Source organism: Amblyomma maculatum, chromosome 4 (genome assembly GCF_055883805.1).
Source record: "Amblyomma maculatum isolate TAMU_Amacu chromosome 4, ASM5588380v1, whole genome shotgun sequence".
Taxonomy (NCBI): Eukaryota; Metazoa; Arthropoda; class Arachnida; order Ixodida; family Ixodidae; genus Amblyomma; species Amblyomma maculatum.
In genome coordinates this window covers 15,875,337-15,891,601 of record NC_139347.1, presented here as the reverse complement: position 1 = coordinate 15,891,601, position 16,265 = coordinate 15,875,337, and the positions used below count along the sequence as shown (strand labels likewise).

The window sequence follows — 16,265 nt, the reverse complement described above, 5'->3', positions numbered from 1 at the left end:
CCCTTGTCTCCTTTGGAGCGGATATGATGCGTTTGCGAATAAATTGCCTGCGAAATATGGACATAGGTGAGCGCTTCGTTGGTTTCTTTCACTCGGTGACAATGCAAATCTCTTAATCCGATTAGACAGCGGATAGGTGACGTCACTGCATTGAGGAAGGAACAGGCAGCTGTGCCACCGTAATGTAACGCCTGTTCGTACGGCTAAGCCGTGCTGCACAAACTCAGCGCGAAAAAAAATTCCCAGGCGATTAGCCTTGTGCTCAGGGCCAATATGAACCCCCCCCCCCTCCCCCTTCTGCGAATAGAGCGATATTTCTGGCCATATTCAAATGACAAAGGAATTAATGATTTTTTGGAGAGTATAATGCTATTTTAGAATAGCGTTAATGGCCCCGCTGAACAGAAAATCCATCATCGGCGTCGGCGCTGTGAGCGAAGTATCACGAGGATGGCGCTGGCAGCTGGTAACGGGCATCTAACATTGCCGCACATTGATTGGATGTAGTGTTGCCTGACGTTACGTTTTCAGGAGCTGCCTACTCAGAACTCTCCTTTCATGTATATGCGTGTGCGGGGGGCGTGGTAGAAGTGGTGATATCAGAATCAGCCAGCCAGGACACTTGCATTCACTTAACCCTAGGCCATGCAGGAGCAGTTAGGCTTGTTGGTTAAAGCGGGGCTTTAAATTTGGGGTGGTAGCCTACGCACGCTATCGCGTCACACCCTTAAAGGCGGAGCTTAAGTGTCCCCTACAACGTTGTTGCCATGAAAGGCGTTAAGACATTCTGCGGAAGTTATGCATGTTATAGTAAAACTCCTCGCGTTGCGTGACCGCGCCGAGAGTTGGGTTGTTGCACGGTACCAACGACGTTAGCATTGTCATTACTCTGCCGACGCTTCCTACACCATAACAGACTAAAATATTAGATTTTAAAGTTCTGGCAAATATCTCTGAGTGTACAGCTACGTCACCACGCATAAAAAGAACGACTGTAGCCATTCACTGCTGCGGTCATCATTTCGAGTAGATCAATGGCTGGAACAAATTTTGGAAGAAGGCGCCAAGGTTGTTTTTTGTATGACCAGTTTCCGTGCTGGCAAACAGGGTCAAAGTGTAGCGTGTCGCAGCCCTGCCCTCTTGAGGGAACGAAGCAGGACGCAACTCTCTGCATTGTAATCTTGGCAGTACATAAACAAATGACGCAGACCCTTGCGCACATCTCTTGTAGCACACAGCGGTAACGTGCCAGACCCGTCTGACGCATCTATGCTTGTATTCGAGCAGAACCCACGCGAATTCGGTGCAACAGGATGGCTTGGGGTTTTTTTTAACTTCTTTTTTACACAGCTAGTGCTGATTTGGTGGGCAATGCAGGGACGTGAAATGGTTGAGCACAGTTTTCTTGAAGAATCTTCAAGGTTACTGCGCATACACAAAACAAGGACGAGAATGGTGCAAAACAAGCGCAGACTCGCGACTGAAATTCATATGGAAGGAAACACATCCTTTATGCCTTCAAGCGTCATATCTAACCCCATGCGTAGTTCAGAAATCTGCCTTCTTTTTCATAAAGGTTGATTGAACGGTCGCTTACACAATCATCCCCAAGCTTACCAATGAACAACGCCTCAGCAAGTTCACGTGCGACCTGGTCTCTGCTTCTCTTTAAAATTTTTGTTTTCTTCAGCACAGGTAGGCATGGCTTGTCACGTGTAGCTTCCGGACAAGCGCCGCAGTACAAGGCTAAATTCGATCCTGTCTTAGTCCTCATAGAAAGCTGGTGTTCCCTTAAGCGGTCATTTAAACATCTGCCCGTCTGACCGACGTATGCCCTTCCACAGGTTAGGGGGACCTCGTAAACAACGCCCGTCCGACAACTAACATATGGGTTGGCATGACGCTTCACGCAGTCTTGCGTACTTTTCCCTTCGGACATGATAAGCGGGCATAATGAGGCCAATTTTCACGGTGCAGAAAGCAATACCGGCACGTCGTATCTTTTCGCCACATTCTTTAAGTTGTGGGAAGTCCTGTGGAGGTAGGGCAGCACCGCAGGCCTTCTTTTCTCTGACCTGCCACCTTCCTGGCACGGTCTGGCTTTCAGCTTCCGTAGGAGCTTCTCTGCCACAGTGGCAATGACAGAACTCGGGAACCCAGCTTTCACCAACCTGTTGGCCTGATTACTGAGACTCGCATCTACCAGGTGCAGGCAAGACTTACCCTAGGCGCCTTGCATACAATAAGAAGCGATGGCTCGTTTCACAGTCTTCGAATGTGCAGATCCAAAGGGTAACAGGTCTTTCTGGCCTCGTGGTGAGTACATCCAACATACGTGATCTGGCGTTAAAGTCAGGTTAATATCTAAAAACTGTAATTTGTCATTCTACGGAAGTTCGTGGGTAAAGGTTAGACCCTTCCCGTGTCGTCTAAAAAAGGATAAAATCTCTTCTACAGTCACAGAGCAGGGCAGATTAGGTTGATGTTTAACAAAAACCAAATAGTCATCAACATATCTAAAAACTTTCAGAATTACTTCGTCGTCAAAAAGGCGCGCCAGATCACAGTCAATGACAGATAAAAAGATGTTGGCCAGTACTGATGCTACACACGAGCCAATGCAAATGCCTTTACGCTGAACAAAATACTGGCTGTTAAAGGATACAAAGGTTGAGTCGAGATAAAATTCAAGTAAAGACATAAAATTGCTCAGCGACAAACCACACGTGTTTTGAAAGGCAATCACACCCGTACTTTCAATACAGAACCTGACGGCACAAAACAGAGCATCGTGGGGAATAGAAAAGAACAGATTTTCTACGTCAATCGAAAACGCAAACCCTAAAGATGACGCCCCCTGAAGGTACGCAGCCATATCTCCCGAGTTCCTCGTCGAGTGTCTTCAACAACCAAAGACTTTAAACTGCTTTGAATAAACCTGCTAACTTCACGTTGCCAGGCGTTTCTTTCACTAACTATGCACCTGAAGGGTTTGTCCACTTTGTTGGGTTTTACAGTGAAGAACAATTCTAAACTATCACGCTTGCTACTATTAAGAGCTCTCGACAGCTTTTCCAATCCACGGTCCTTGCAGAGCTCAAAGACTAGGGTCTTTACCATAGATATACATTTACGTTCTTCGGAATAAAGTTCCTATCAACTGCTTGAGCAGCTTTTTCCACAAACATCCCCGAAGGCAAGACGACGAATCCTCCCTCCTTGTCAACTTGTAGAAGGGCCAGGTTGTTGTCCTTGAAAAAGGTCACAATTTCTTTCATCGATGTCTTCAGGATGGCAACTCCCACACTCACGGTACTCTGAGGCTTAGTTGCAGTCCGTAAAAGGCTGTCAACACCGTCGAGTAGACACCGCTCCTGCTCCTCATCTGAAGACTTAAGTGCCACTTGCCGGTTAAAAGAGCGCAGCTCGTGTGCAGGCACTTTTGGCTCGACGCTGAACTTGGGTCCTTTTCTCAGCACCTCTGTGATCTCTCTCGGCAGTTCGGTGTCAGCCAGTACAGTCACGGAACCACCGTCGTCCTTGTTCCTTGGCCTATCTTTAGGAAGACGAAGTAAAAGGCACCTCCACCAGAATTCCACCGCCTGGGTTGTCTCTCATCGTAAAGACCGTAGCCTCGCTTCTCCTATCCATTCCGGGTCTGTTCAGTAGGCAAGGACATACAACCAATCATGCAGAAGCCTGATTTGACGCCACAACTCGGATCTTAGAATCTTGCAGACGCGTTTTACATGACCAGCAGAAGGCATAACGTGGCCGAAGAGAGTGATGAGTTCCGTCGGCACCAGTCTCCTCTTCAGGCAGTCGCCTAAAAATCTTGCACGACAGGTCTCAGAAACTATAGCGCTGATGACAATCGAAACATGACAGCTTGAAGGCGGAACACTGTGGCGCTTGTTCGGGAGCTACACGTGGCAAGCCATGCCTACCTTTGCTGAAGAAAACAAAAATTTTAAAGAGAAGCAGAGACCAGGTCGCACGAGAACTTGCCGAGGCGTTTTTCATTGGTAAGCGTGGGGATGATTGTGTAAGCGACCGTTCAATCAACCTTTATGGAAAAGAAGGCAAATTTCTGAACCACGCTTGGGATTAGATATGACGCTTGAAGGCATCTAAGATGTGTTTCCTTCCATATGAATTTCAGTCGCGAGTCTGCGCTTGTTGTGTACCATTCTCGTCCTTGTTTTGTGTGTGCGCAGTATACCTTGAAGATATGTCTGAACGACTCGCCCAACAACGCATTCTTGAAAAACCTCTTGTCATCTTTAGTCACCTTTCTCGCAGGAGCCGCAAAAAGTATTCACGAGCGAGGCTGTCCGCCACCTCGGAGGTCGAAACTAAAGCTGAAAAAAAAAAAAAAAAACACACACACACACACACAAGATGCGCGCCGGCACTTTCTCTTAGGCCTATCCCGGCCACTGCATTCGTTTTTCGATGAAGGCGAAAAGCATCAATATTGGGAGTCTATCATAGCCTGAGTCGCTTTGAGAGGGTAAACCCTACAAACCAAACCAAATTATTTTGTGTCTTTTATTCAAAAGGCATTTGCCCGTCAATTCATCAGCACCGAAATTTTTATTCCCTCCTTTCATAACTTGCAGTCCCTCCCTCCCTCCCACCCCTCCCTTTTTTTTCCTTCTCTTTAATCACTAATTGTTCAGTTTTTGCAACGAGTTCATAAACGAGTGTACTTTTAGCGAGGAATAAAATAATTTTCATTCTCTCACTCCCCAAGTTTGCGTGTTACATATGAATCAAATCCGAAAGTGTTTTCGACGGTTATTTAAAATGTATACACAGCCTCACTCCTGGAATGCTACAATCGTCCATCATCCCACTGAGAGCGCTACAGTCACGTGAAACTGTAGCGGTTCACTGAGGAATGCAATGCCGGCGCTGAATGTTTCAGGCAATCAATCTATTTCGTTTACTGATTTTGTTCTCGGTCTCATCGCTCATTCATCCATCCACTCACACCGACGAGACAGCTTATGCATGGCGAATGAATCTTGACAAAGAGCACGGCTGACAACTCTGGTCATGCAACAATCACAGGCACAAGTGCGTGATGGACGACTACCCCTGTCTTGAAGGTGGCACGCGATAAAGACGCAAAGGTGAGAAGATGCTTTCACAGCAGGCTTGCGTTCAAGGAAAATGAAAGTACGCGTCATCTAGCAAAGCAATGTGCCACGTTCCAATCCACGCATGGTCGACGCTGGAAGAAACTAAGGTGAAATAAGCTCTCGGTAGCGGCCTTCGTGACTCGAACCTGCAACACGCTGTGGACTATTGGAATGTCTCTTGCGCAAGGCGCACTCGAGAAGAAAACCAATCAAGAGCTTCGTGGTGAAATCGAGGACGCCGTATTCGGAAGTTGCTACGACATTTCCATAAGCTTCATGCGAGCGAACGTAGCCTCCATGTTCTACAAATAAACGTTGTACAATGAGCGAACGGCTTCAGAGAATTATTGTGAGAGGTGGAGTAAAGGCGCTATTAGTGCATCCTGTGCGGAATCGGAGCTTTCGCGTTTGTCATGGCCTCCACTCCCGGTCTCCTCTAATCCTGCTATTATCAAACGTAGAATTGGAGTATAAATCGGCACAGATCAGTAAGGTAAGCGTTATGTGATGGCGCTATCTCAGGCTTGGTATACTGGGACACAATATTAGGCTTGGCACTGAAATGAATGCATGTAAAAAAATTAATATAGTATTCTGATTTCACAGTGCGTCGATGATGACGTACTTTGGTGAAGACTAACCATGCACACATAACAAATTGTAAACACATTTAAAACATCACTTCAAGAAAGAGTTATTTAAAACGCTGCATAACGTACGTGCGGGAACTGTCATCCACTGGACGTAGTGGGCGGAGGCACGACCAGTGGATACACGTAGAATCAAAACTTGCCGAAATATATTTTCTGTTTCACAGGGCGCCCATGCAAGGAGATGCTTGTTAATAGAGGGCGCGTGTTTTCAAAAGAAGCTTAACAAAATATGCTATATCATTTGGAATCAATCCAGGTTTAAAACAACGCAGTAAATGTCTACAGTGAAGCCGGATATACCTCTAAAGAGTGAGTTTAAGTGGCATCACTTCAAAACCAAATAACATTTACAAATCCTTTAGTTACGTTAGCTACGCACGTTTTAAAGGTGCTCTTTTCGTCGCGTTCTGCTCCTTTCCTCACTCAATGCCTCTTCTTTTGCGTCGTGCATACACAGTGCCACCAGCAGTTTTTACTTTCATTTTTCGTCCCCTTCCACTAGCAGCGTGAACACGGCATAAACGAACATTGGAAGCGGGTGACGGCTCAAGGCCATTCCGCCCCTCAATAATGACAGCTACGCGATCCTTCCTGTCGTGCTGGGGCCATCTCTTTATCCGCATCTCCTTCCTGCTCCGTGCGCATGTCCCTTCTCTCAATCTCGCCTCCTTCTTTCTTCGGTTTTACTGCCCCTATTTCTCTATTGCTTCCCCACCGTCTTGTTGATCGGGCATCTTTCACTGCGATTCCCGCGTGCCGCTTATTTCGGAACGAGCCGCACTCAAACCCATACCATGCCCGACTGGCGAAAGCTGATCCCAAAACAGCTGCTCTTCACAGAAGCGTCCGCCTGATGATTTCCCCCACTTTCTCCTTGGTTATTTGTACGGATTTGAGTAGATGGTTCAGCTGGTTCTGTTCGTTTTTATTTTTTATTTCTCGCCACTTTCCATTTCTTCTCTGTCGGCAGAGCTGCTCTGGTCGACAGCGGGAACCGATCATCGTCGACAACGTCGCGGCATTATCCGAGGCTTCCGCAAGGCTCTCTCTCGCACACCCCGCGCGCCATTTCCGTGCCGCTTTGTTGCAGGTGCCTCTGATGGATCGCGCTGCCCGGCTTCGACGACACCGCGCGTCTGCGTCGCCTTTTGCTGATAGCGGGCGAGAAAATTTCACTGAGACCTCGCACTGTCCACATGCGGCGCTGTGTCAGTGCGCACAGCAATAACAAATAAATAAAGATATCAACTTTAGGTGAACGAAATTAGTTCGTAATACGAGCCCGCTGACAAAGAACTTGTCGGTGAAGTGCGTTGCTTTCATTGTCCCTGGAGTTCGAATTAAACAAACACATTATATTATTGATTAAAAAGAGAAAGTTAAGCAAAAATGATGGACTTTTTCAAAGTTCGCGATGTACGTCTGTTCAATCAAACCGAACGTACCTTATCAACCTATCAACCCGATATTATGCGCTCCGAAACAGCCATCGCGGGTTCAATCGAGTCATTGTACGTGCACTGTTATTGTCTTGCCTTGAGCTCAGTGTAGGTCCGATTTCGATGGAGGCGAAAAGCAAGGCGCCCGTGTGCTGTGCGATGTCAGTGCACGTTAAAGAACCCCAGGTGGTCGAAATTTCCGGAGTCCTCCACTACGGCGTCTCTCATAGCCTGAGTTGCTTTGGAACGTTAAACCCAACAAACCAAACCAAACCATTCTTTCGAGCGCTTTCTTATTGTTCAGCCGCCAGAATTTCGCTTCCAACTCTTTCGAGCTAGCGGGAGCTCCGTTTTAGTACATTTGACAGTCTACTCTACTTGTTTTTATGGCAGCGACAGCTTTCATGAGTGAGATAAGGCTCGAGGCTACGCCTGTGAATATCGCCGCTTGTGCCTCATTCTTGCGTCATTAGTGGAATTGGATGAGCCAATGCCACATCACTTGCGCATCTCCCTCACCTCATCTCGTCGAGCTTGAGTACTGCATTGCAGTTCATAATTTATATTTGTTTTGACAAGGAATGGCTTCCACACCTTAATTACTCCTTCTATAGATCCGTTCGGGGGAGAGTCAGGAGGCGGGATTTGTTTCTTCGCGGCGAATCTCGCCATACATGAGAAGCTGTGCCTGCTCGCCTTTTTCAAGGTACGGCATCGGTTGTTGTTATCCTTTAAGGGGACCTTTAGCGTCCGCAGACCCAAGCACCAGTGTAACCCGTCAGCTATGCTGTGGTGCGGGAGGCCCAAGACGACCCGGAAAAATTTTAGTTATTTTTTTATGCAGGCTTTCTGGTTAAAGTCTGGTATGCTTTCTGTAAAGTCTTCCGAGTGATGGCTATTATACTTTGACGCCCCATCAGTATTTCTTCCTCTGTGAGTTGTCAGAATACATCAGCCGTATCATAACAAACGCAGCTTAGCATAAACAGCCAATCGAACGCTACGCCTCTCGACAAGCGGTGCATTTAGAAAGAACAGCGAGCTTAATCGATATGATACGACCTTTGACCAGCACAATCACTTTATAATTAAACACAAAAGGGGTGACGAAGTACTGTTTCAAAATTAGATTCATTTGGTGTGAACAATCAATGCCCCGTGCTGTATGAACTGCAGTGAGATGTCTTCTCACGACGTTATGTTATTGCGTCTACACTTGCCTGCTGCTTCAAGTTGATGGCGTGAAAATTGAAGGCATGGGCGGGACTGCAGACAGTAGCGAAGCTGTCGCATATGATCCGATGACGCGCGATATCTCAGGAATGCCTCAACGTCGCAAATCACGGTTCTGAAGAACATCGTTCGAAGTATAAACCCCACGTCCGCGAAGTAATGATGAGAGTCCTGGTATACTGTGCAGCCTGCTCCTACCGCTAATTCTGCTTTCAGTATCCAACTTGGTATGTGCCACATGTTCATACACAGTTATTTACAGGATCAATAACAGTATCTGTAGAATTGTAGTGGAACTTACGTCTTACTGCAGGCGCTTGCGCGCGGTATAGGTACTTGTTATATGCGGTAGCGCTGTGTTGGAAGTTAAGATGCTCAATGTAGTCGTCGTTCATAATCAGTATTCTACGCGAAACTTCACACTGGCTTTATAAGCAAGACATTTTCATAGCAACGACGTACAGGACCCCAAAGACAGGACACTCGGGCTTAGACCTAACCAAACTCTAACTGACTTTTTACAAACATGCTGACCCTATGTTTGCGAATCTTCTAAAAGCCGGAGTCCTTTTGCCGAATTCTTCAAAAAATGTGCCCCCGGAAAATCCATTTAGGCTGTACCTCACGTTTTCTTCTCCTTCCCCTTGCTACGTCCTTCTTTGAATTCCTACCTTATACTTCCGTAGGCAGCGTACTTTTTCCACTCAGCACACCAGCCACAGGAAAAGCCGCCCTTACAACCACTGAGGCTGCGAAGAAGGGTAGAACGACGTCGCCATTGCCACATCTTTCATCAAACTAATGCATGGTCGAGAGCCCGCGCAAGGAGACCTAGAGGGGCCCTCTTACAAATGTTATCGCGCCCGCAAAACGTAAGCGAGATATCCAAAATAGGAGAAGAAAAAAAAAAACGGGGCGACACAAACTGAATACCCCTCAGGGGACGGAGTAAGTGAATTCCGGTCTCGTGCATGCCTAATGCACGCGTTCTTGTCCAAAATGCAGCGCGGCATCGTCGAAGCCCTCTGTATTCCGAGCCTACACCGTGCCCCGTGTTTTTGTGTCCCACCTTTCTCTCCGCGTCTCTCCTGCTCTCTCAGACTCCCGAAGGACTTGTAGGCGGGAGATCCTCGTCCATCATACCCATCACGCCGTAGTGTCTCGAGCTGGCGAACGGCGCTGTTATCTTCTAGACGCGCCGTGGCTTTGAGGCATTCGCTGAGATCCAGAGGGCTGAACTATACAGAATGTTCCTGTCGAAAGAATGGTCGGGGCCGTTGTCTTTTTCTACCGTATATTTCCTTTTTCTTGGTGTCTTCATCTTGGTGAATCAACCTCAGCTGTTTTTTTTGTGTGTGTTTTTTTTTCGTATGTGTGTCACTGTACGTTTTCATACTTATCTCTAGCGCTAAAGCGTGGATTCAAGCATAATTGCTTTCAGTCGCCCAGTAGATATCAATCTTAATTTAAATCTATATTTTCTTTTCGTGAATTGTTGGGACTCTATTCGGGAAATTCGCATATTTAATGCACTAGATGCATTTGCTCTGGAGCGAAACCAAACGCAGCGAATTAAATTACAGACAATACATTATATTTTACCATGCCTTTCTCACCTTAACCACTGCCAGTTTTACGCTCATCCGCACCTTTGTGCGCGTGGCAGAAGGTGAGAATTCTAAACCAAGAAAATGGCGAACAGTCCTTAACGGCAACCATGCCTGACATTTTCACATCACCAGACTGTAACGGCGAAGGAAGACATACGAACATAGAACATCGAAGATACATTGTCTTTTTTCTCCAGTAATCTTGGGAGACCATAGGTCTTGTGTACTTTGCAGTGTCGCTTATTTTACCGATTTCCCAAGTGGCTCGACGCTGCCAAAACTGAATTAAGAGCAATACACCGATAACTCACTTAGCAATGCGGGAAAAGGCGTGGGTTGCAGGGTTGTGTAAATTCTTTATTAATGTCGACCTTTACATGCGGTGAGTATAGTTTTAATTCAAAACAGCCAACATCGAATTTGACAATGTCCCGGGCCAAATTTGGAATGCACCATCGTATTCACTATAGGAAATTAGACAAGACATGATTTTGGTCCATTGGGTGAACTTTTTGGGGTAGGGCAAATTTTGGAGTGGCCTAGGCCAACTTTGAATATTGTGATCGTGTTCGCCATAGTCGAATCAGACTGGACAATGATTTTGTCCAAATCGACAAAAGAAAAATTTCGGGGGTGGTCCAGGCCAAATTTTGGAGGGGTCTCAGATCACCATCTTGTTTGCCATTTTCCTGTTCGTCGATTGTGTTTCAAATTGACTGAGGTCAAAATATGGCGACGGCCCAGGCCAAATTTGGACTCATCATCGTGTTCGCTATAATCGAATTAAAATGAACATCATCATATCGGGATAACTTTGGGGGTCACCATCGTGTTCGCCATCGCCATATTAGACTGGACGTCAATATTTTGTACACATGGTGACGCCAACGGTGAGGCATCTTTGCCACGGCGTTCGCGTACGTGATTATCGACTGCATTCCTTCGTTAGAGGTCAAATCCCGGCATTATTTGACCTTCACGAATGGTAGCAGTACTGCTACGCTCAAAATATTTCACTTCGTTGGTCGAACGTAGCGCCACTTCTACCTGGTGCCGTCAAAATAGCGCCCTGCTGCTTTAATTGACTAGGGAGCGCCTTCTTTGTCAGCTGTTTCCTTGGCTAACGAAATGTCACATTGATAGTTTTCTGAATCAATGCCACCCTTGGCAATTGCTTTGTTTTTAAACCACACTTTGAACTGAGGGTTAACGTCAGATTAGTTACATACTCAAAATACATTGAAGGGCTTTGGAACACCTGTAGAGCTTTAAAGGAATATTGTCTTGTCTCCTTTTCGCCTCACCTTTGAACTTACTTTCACGTGCGCGCTCGCGCAACTTTCACAGAATAGATCACAGAACAATTTAATTAGCCGTCCGCATCAAAGCAGATAAAGCTTACGCACTTCACCTTCCTATTACAGGACCACAACGACGCACAGTGATGTATACAGCATTGTGGCGATAATAATCTCCGTACGACAAAAACAGATTTGATCGGTTGCGCCCAAAGACATGTAATACAACGCAGAATACGAGGGCCACATTACCCATGGCCTGTTGGAGCCTTCCTGATTCTCTTTTGCTGCAAAGGCAGGGATAGGGAAAAAAGGCAGAAAAAACTCCTTTTTCAGCGCCGTTTCGAAGTTACTATGTTATCCCGTCGGCGATCGTCTCATTGTCGCTGAACAAGGCCATTCTTTACGCTTCAGTTCGCTAATTGTGGTGCTTCGTCATGTGCTATCAGCAAGACACTGACCATTTGCAAGGACAGCTCAATGGAAGTCTGACAAAAGGCAGGTCGGTTGAGCAAGATAGAAAGCTGAGGAAACATCGCCATACACAAAGTGTTTATCGGTTGTGCTTAGTCTTATCTGTTCCCTCTTGACCCAGTACAGACGAGTTGCTACATCGCATGTCTTATATTTGTTTTTATTCGCAGGTGAGTTCATGGTGATGCTTCGCACGCTGGGAATAGCTATGGAGACTTTCTGGCGCTTGTGTGGTGGCCAATTCGGTAAGCGAAACAATGCCCGTCAACTGTTTTGATTTCCACGTCTTGCTTACCGCCTTCTTGTATTAGTTGGTATTTTGCACGATCTACTAAAGCGGTGTCCTCAAGGCCTTGCTTGAACTGCATTTACGAAGACTATGCGTGCAGAGATAGATCACATTTACGCAATATATATAGATATGCATCTATAAGTAGTCTGTAATTAGGATTTTATGCAGCTGTTTGGATTACGCATATAAAAATACTTTTGTTATATTTCAAATGGGTAATATTATTTCGGAATTACGCGAAGGCGCTGAGATTTGTGGCGTTCACAAGAAGATATATTTGCCCGGTTCCTCATCTTCAGTTCGTGCATAAACCTCGACACTCCAAAGACCTCTGAACGAAGAGTCTGTATTTGAAAGTAATAACAAACGACAGCATTTCAACACTTCGTATCGCTCGCTCACGTCATAATATTACCATCACAGCGGTCAGCAGGAAAGAAAAAAAAAAACATTGCTCTATATGTGCTGCCTTCTCTTCCTCCGCATGAAGGGTAGCAGTGCCGGTCAGGTGTTATTCCGCAACCTCGTGGTTACACACACATATAAGAACCGGCATGCACCAAGGTCTGCGCGCTATTACCAACGATCTTAGTGTTAAATATGGTTGAAAGTAGTATAGAGGCTAAACATGGATGCTTCATCGCTCAGGTATATACGTTTACTATATGGTACCCACTATGTATTAAGCATTGGCGCAATAACCATGGCAATGATTGTGGACGCACAGCTACCTCACAGCAAGAATACTATAAATCCAAAACGATCTAAAACCTTCATCCAAAAAACAATCTATCGCCATGTTCCTTCTTCGTGCTCGCATTCCCTGCAATGAATTGAGAATCCCAAGTTCGAAGGTTCTACCAGATTGACCACTTCATGTTTTCGTGTGACGTCAGACAACGTTACGACCAGTGAGTGTCTGGCCACGTGAGCGGCCACCTGTCAGAACCAAGCCCGTGATGTTCCACTCAGAACGCCGGCACCGCCGACGCCAGATTTTCTGGAGAACGGGGCGTTTAGTGCTATCGTGATAATATACACCTGCGCACGTGTCTGTTGAATGCTGCTCGTCCAGAACTCTCACTAATTCTCGAGCACCATCTTCATTTGCAGCTACGGCATTTTCAACATTCAGTCGGTAGATGTATTTCGGAACCGTATCACCACTCATTGAATCAACTGCTCATATAGCAAGGGCTCCAGCCATCGTTCAGTCAGAAAGAAAGCCATTAGCGAAAAAGTGTTTTCGTGTTCTCTCACACTAACGAATTAGGGTGGACAACCAGTGAACCAAATATTATGAAGTGGAAAATGCTTTAGTTAGTCGCATAACTAATGAAAGAGCCTGAGTTCAAAGCCATTGAAGGCGCCTGCCTACGCGAAGCATAAATACTTGCTATAAAAAACAAATTAACGCAAACCTTGAAACATGATCACTCGAAAACCGGTTCCTATAGAGACTACTTAAAGGAGTATAAACAAATACTTAACCAAAATACTATCTTACACGCGGAATGAAAACTTCTACACTGGCAAAATGCTGAAAAAAACAAACTAGAAAGGGTATGTCGACTCAGGGTAAGAAACAATCGCTCCTCATAGTAACTATTCAACAAATAGTTAAGACGTTAGAGCATCTGCACATAAAATTACCTACTATTAGGAGAACAGTGGATTAAGCAATGTTTGTACTGCTAAATTTTACAGAGTCCCATTACAAGCCCCGGCTCCATTGGAGTCCTTCAAAATGTTCAGAAACGCTGCATGTGAATCTGCTGGTTAAACTAACATATCTGGAACTTTTTAATCAGGCCGGTTTCCAAACCAAAAGCGCTTTTCTTACGCCTGAATAAACTGCAGACCAAATCGGTCGGTAGTTTTAATTCCGACGGCCGTTATTATCGATTTGAGCATCAGAATAAGCTTCTTATATTTCCAAGCTTTAGGAAAGCTCATGTAGCTCATGATATTTAAAATAGTTGTCGGAAAAAAACAGGCAAAGGCTTAGGTAAAGGATTCGGCGACAGCAATCTTAGGTCGCAAATGTCACGCAGATGAGGTGGCGGTTGCACAGTACTGATGACGTCTCCAGCTCTCTCCTTGCCGCATGGCCTTCCAGCGCGAACTTCTTCAAGGAAGAATTCGTGGTCACTGCCACCCGCGATACATTGGTGATGCGAGGAGCCTACTTCTAATAGACGCATCTACACTCTGCATGTCGCTCTCTATCCTCCTGCATGTGTGCCTGAGAGAGAGAGAAAGAGAGATCCAGAGTTCAAGTTGGCGGCGGGTGGATGTGGCTGGTGGTGGTTTGACTCGGTTCGGTTTGGTTTGGTATGTGGGATTGAACGTCCCAAAGTAACTCAGGCTACGAGAGACACCGTAGTGGAGGGCGCCGGAAATTTCTGCTACCTAAAGGGTTCTTTAACGTGCCAGATTGACATCGCGCAGCACGCGAGTCACCTTGCTTTTCGCCCCCACTGAAAAGCGGCCGCCGCGGCCGGCATTCGATACCGCATCCTCGGGCCCAGCAGTCAAGCGCCACATCCACTGCGCCACCACGGCGGCGCTGTGCGGGTGGTGGTAGAGGCCGCTTCTGCAGGATGGCATTCGGTAGATTGGCAGCTCACCCAAGGCCCCCTGTGGAACCGCAGTGAATGGAACAGCTTTCCTGCATTTTCTTGGCCCGAAGGGTGCCGTTTCTGGACCTGGAGAGTGCCCACGCACCCTGCAGAGCGTCTTCCGGCCTGTCCTCCTTCAAACACCTGTCCAGTTCTACGACCACAGCTTCACAGAAGATCAGTCTGCATCCGTATAGCGGATTTCTTCGTAAAAACAGTTACGTAGAATCAATGGGCGGTCCATATAACAGCTCTTTTCGTAAAAAAAAAAAAAAAAAAAAAAGAAAAAAAAGAAATAACATTACGCAGCCTTTGAAGTTTAGAATCCCTTTATACAATGAAGCGAGCTGACTACAGCAGTCGATGAGAACTCATCGAAAAAAAAAGAAAAGGTGTTTTAGCCTAATGCTTCGTATCTACTTTCTTTGCATGATGTTTCCTAAGTTCCGAGAGGTATTTTCAACTGTTTCTCCCATGAGTGCCAATTATGTGATCTACGATAGTTTTGTTTTCTTGTGGCCGCAATAAATTCAGTATAATTCTGCCCAAGGCACGCGACAACCGCACAGTAGTTATGGATCGCAGCAACCGCAGACGCTTCGTCCGCGAGCTCATCTTGCAACCTTCAGGAATGCACGCAGGAGATGTGTTTCAAGAGCGAAGCAACTTGAAAATCAGCGCACCACAACAAATCCCTTTTGGCGGTCTTTCTTTTCCTGTACGAATTCAACGCATCTTTCATGTTTTTGCAGTAAAGAAAAAAAGGTAAAATCTGCTGGCAGCTTTGGAAGGGAGAGGAAGGAAAGCAGTTCTTAAAGGACTTGGATTTAACTGCCGGCTTAAGTGCAGCCATGAGCCGCAGTATTTCACAACTCTTTTCGCTTGCAGACGAATTGGTCGAGTAAAAAGGAAAAAGAAAACAGCGCAGTCCACGAATGCCTCGCGCAGTGTATCTGGATTTCCTAAGAATCCTCCAAGTCTGATACTTTGCTGTTTAAGAATGAAAAGCTCAGTGTGGAATTAAGTGCTTTCCTTTTACTTTCTGCCCTCGAGAGCCCAGGACTTAAGCTCTTCAGCCGACTGTGCCCGCTGTGCTGGATATGCGCAGAACATCTAGAAACACTGGGGAATGTATATAAGAAGAAGCATCGGCCCGTGGCCAGACTGAGTCTTTCCCTCGCAGAAAATATAAACTCTCAAGAGCTGTACGGAGATCAAAAGATACCCCTTTGTAAGCTTGCGCCGGGCACTCGCTTCGAGAGCGCGCCATTGTTTGAAATAACGTTACATTATAAGCACCGCAAAATCGCCGCACAATTTCTAATTGCTGGGAGTGCGCATCTCGCGCCTCCCGTGGCCGCATTCGTTCTTCAGCGGCACGAGCTGCATTTCGTCGCATCCGCTGCATTCTTGGGATGTCTTCTGTGGAGTTTCGAGCGTGAGGTGCTTTTTTTGTGCTCTCGCCAAAGCTGTAATACTGATGATTCAAATAAACCGA

General features: G+C 46.2%; 1 protein-coding gene across 4 annotated transcripts in view; it reads left to right on the top strand.

Moving 5' to 3' along the window:
- The window catches only part of LOC146190336 (dopamine receptor 1-like), a 389,794-nt gene that overhangs the window by 133,561 nt on the left and 239,968 nt on the right, over positions 1-16,265 (top strand). Inside the window, exon 2 of one of the 4 annotated variants that reach the window (XM_084600806.1) lies at positions 12,025-12,099. The exons of the other annotated variants lie outside the window; for them this stretch is intronic. The gene's annotated coding sequence lies outside the window, so the exon portion shown is untranslated. The remainder of the gene's footprint in view (positions 1-12,024; positions 12,100-16,265) is intronic. 4 annotated transcript variants of the gene reach the window in all.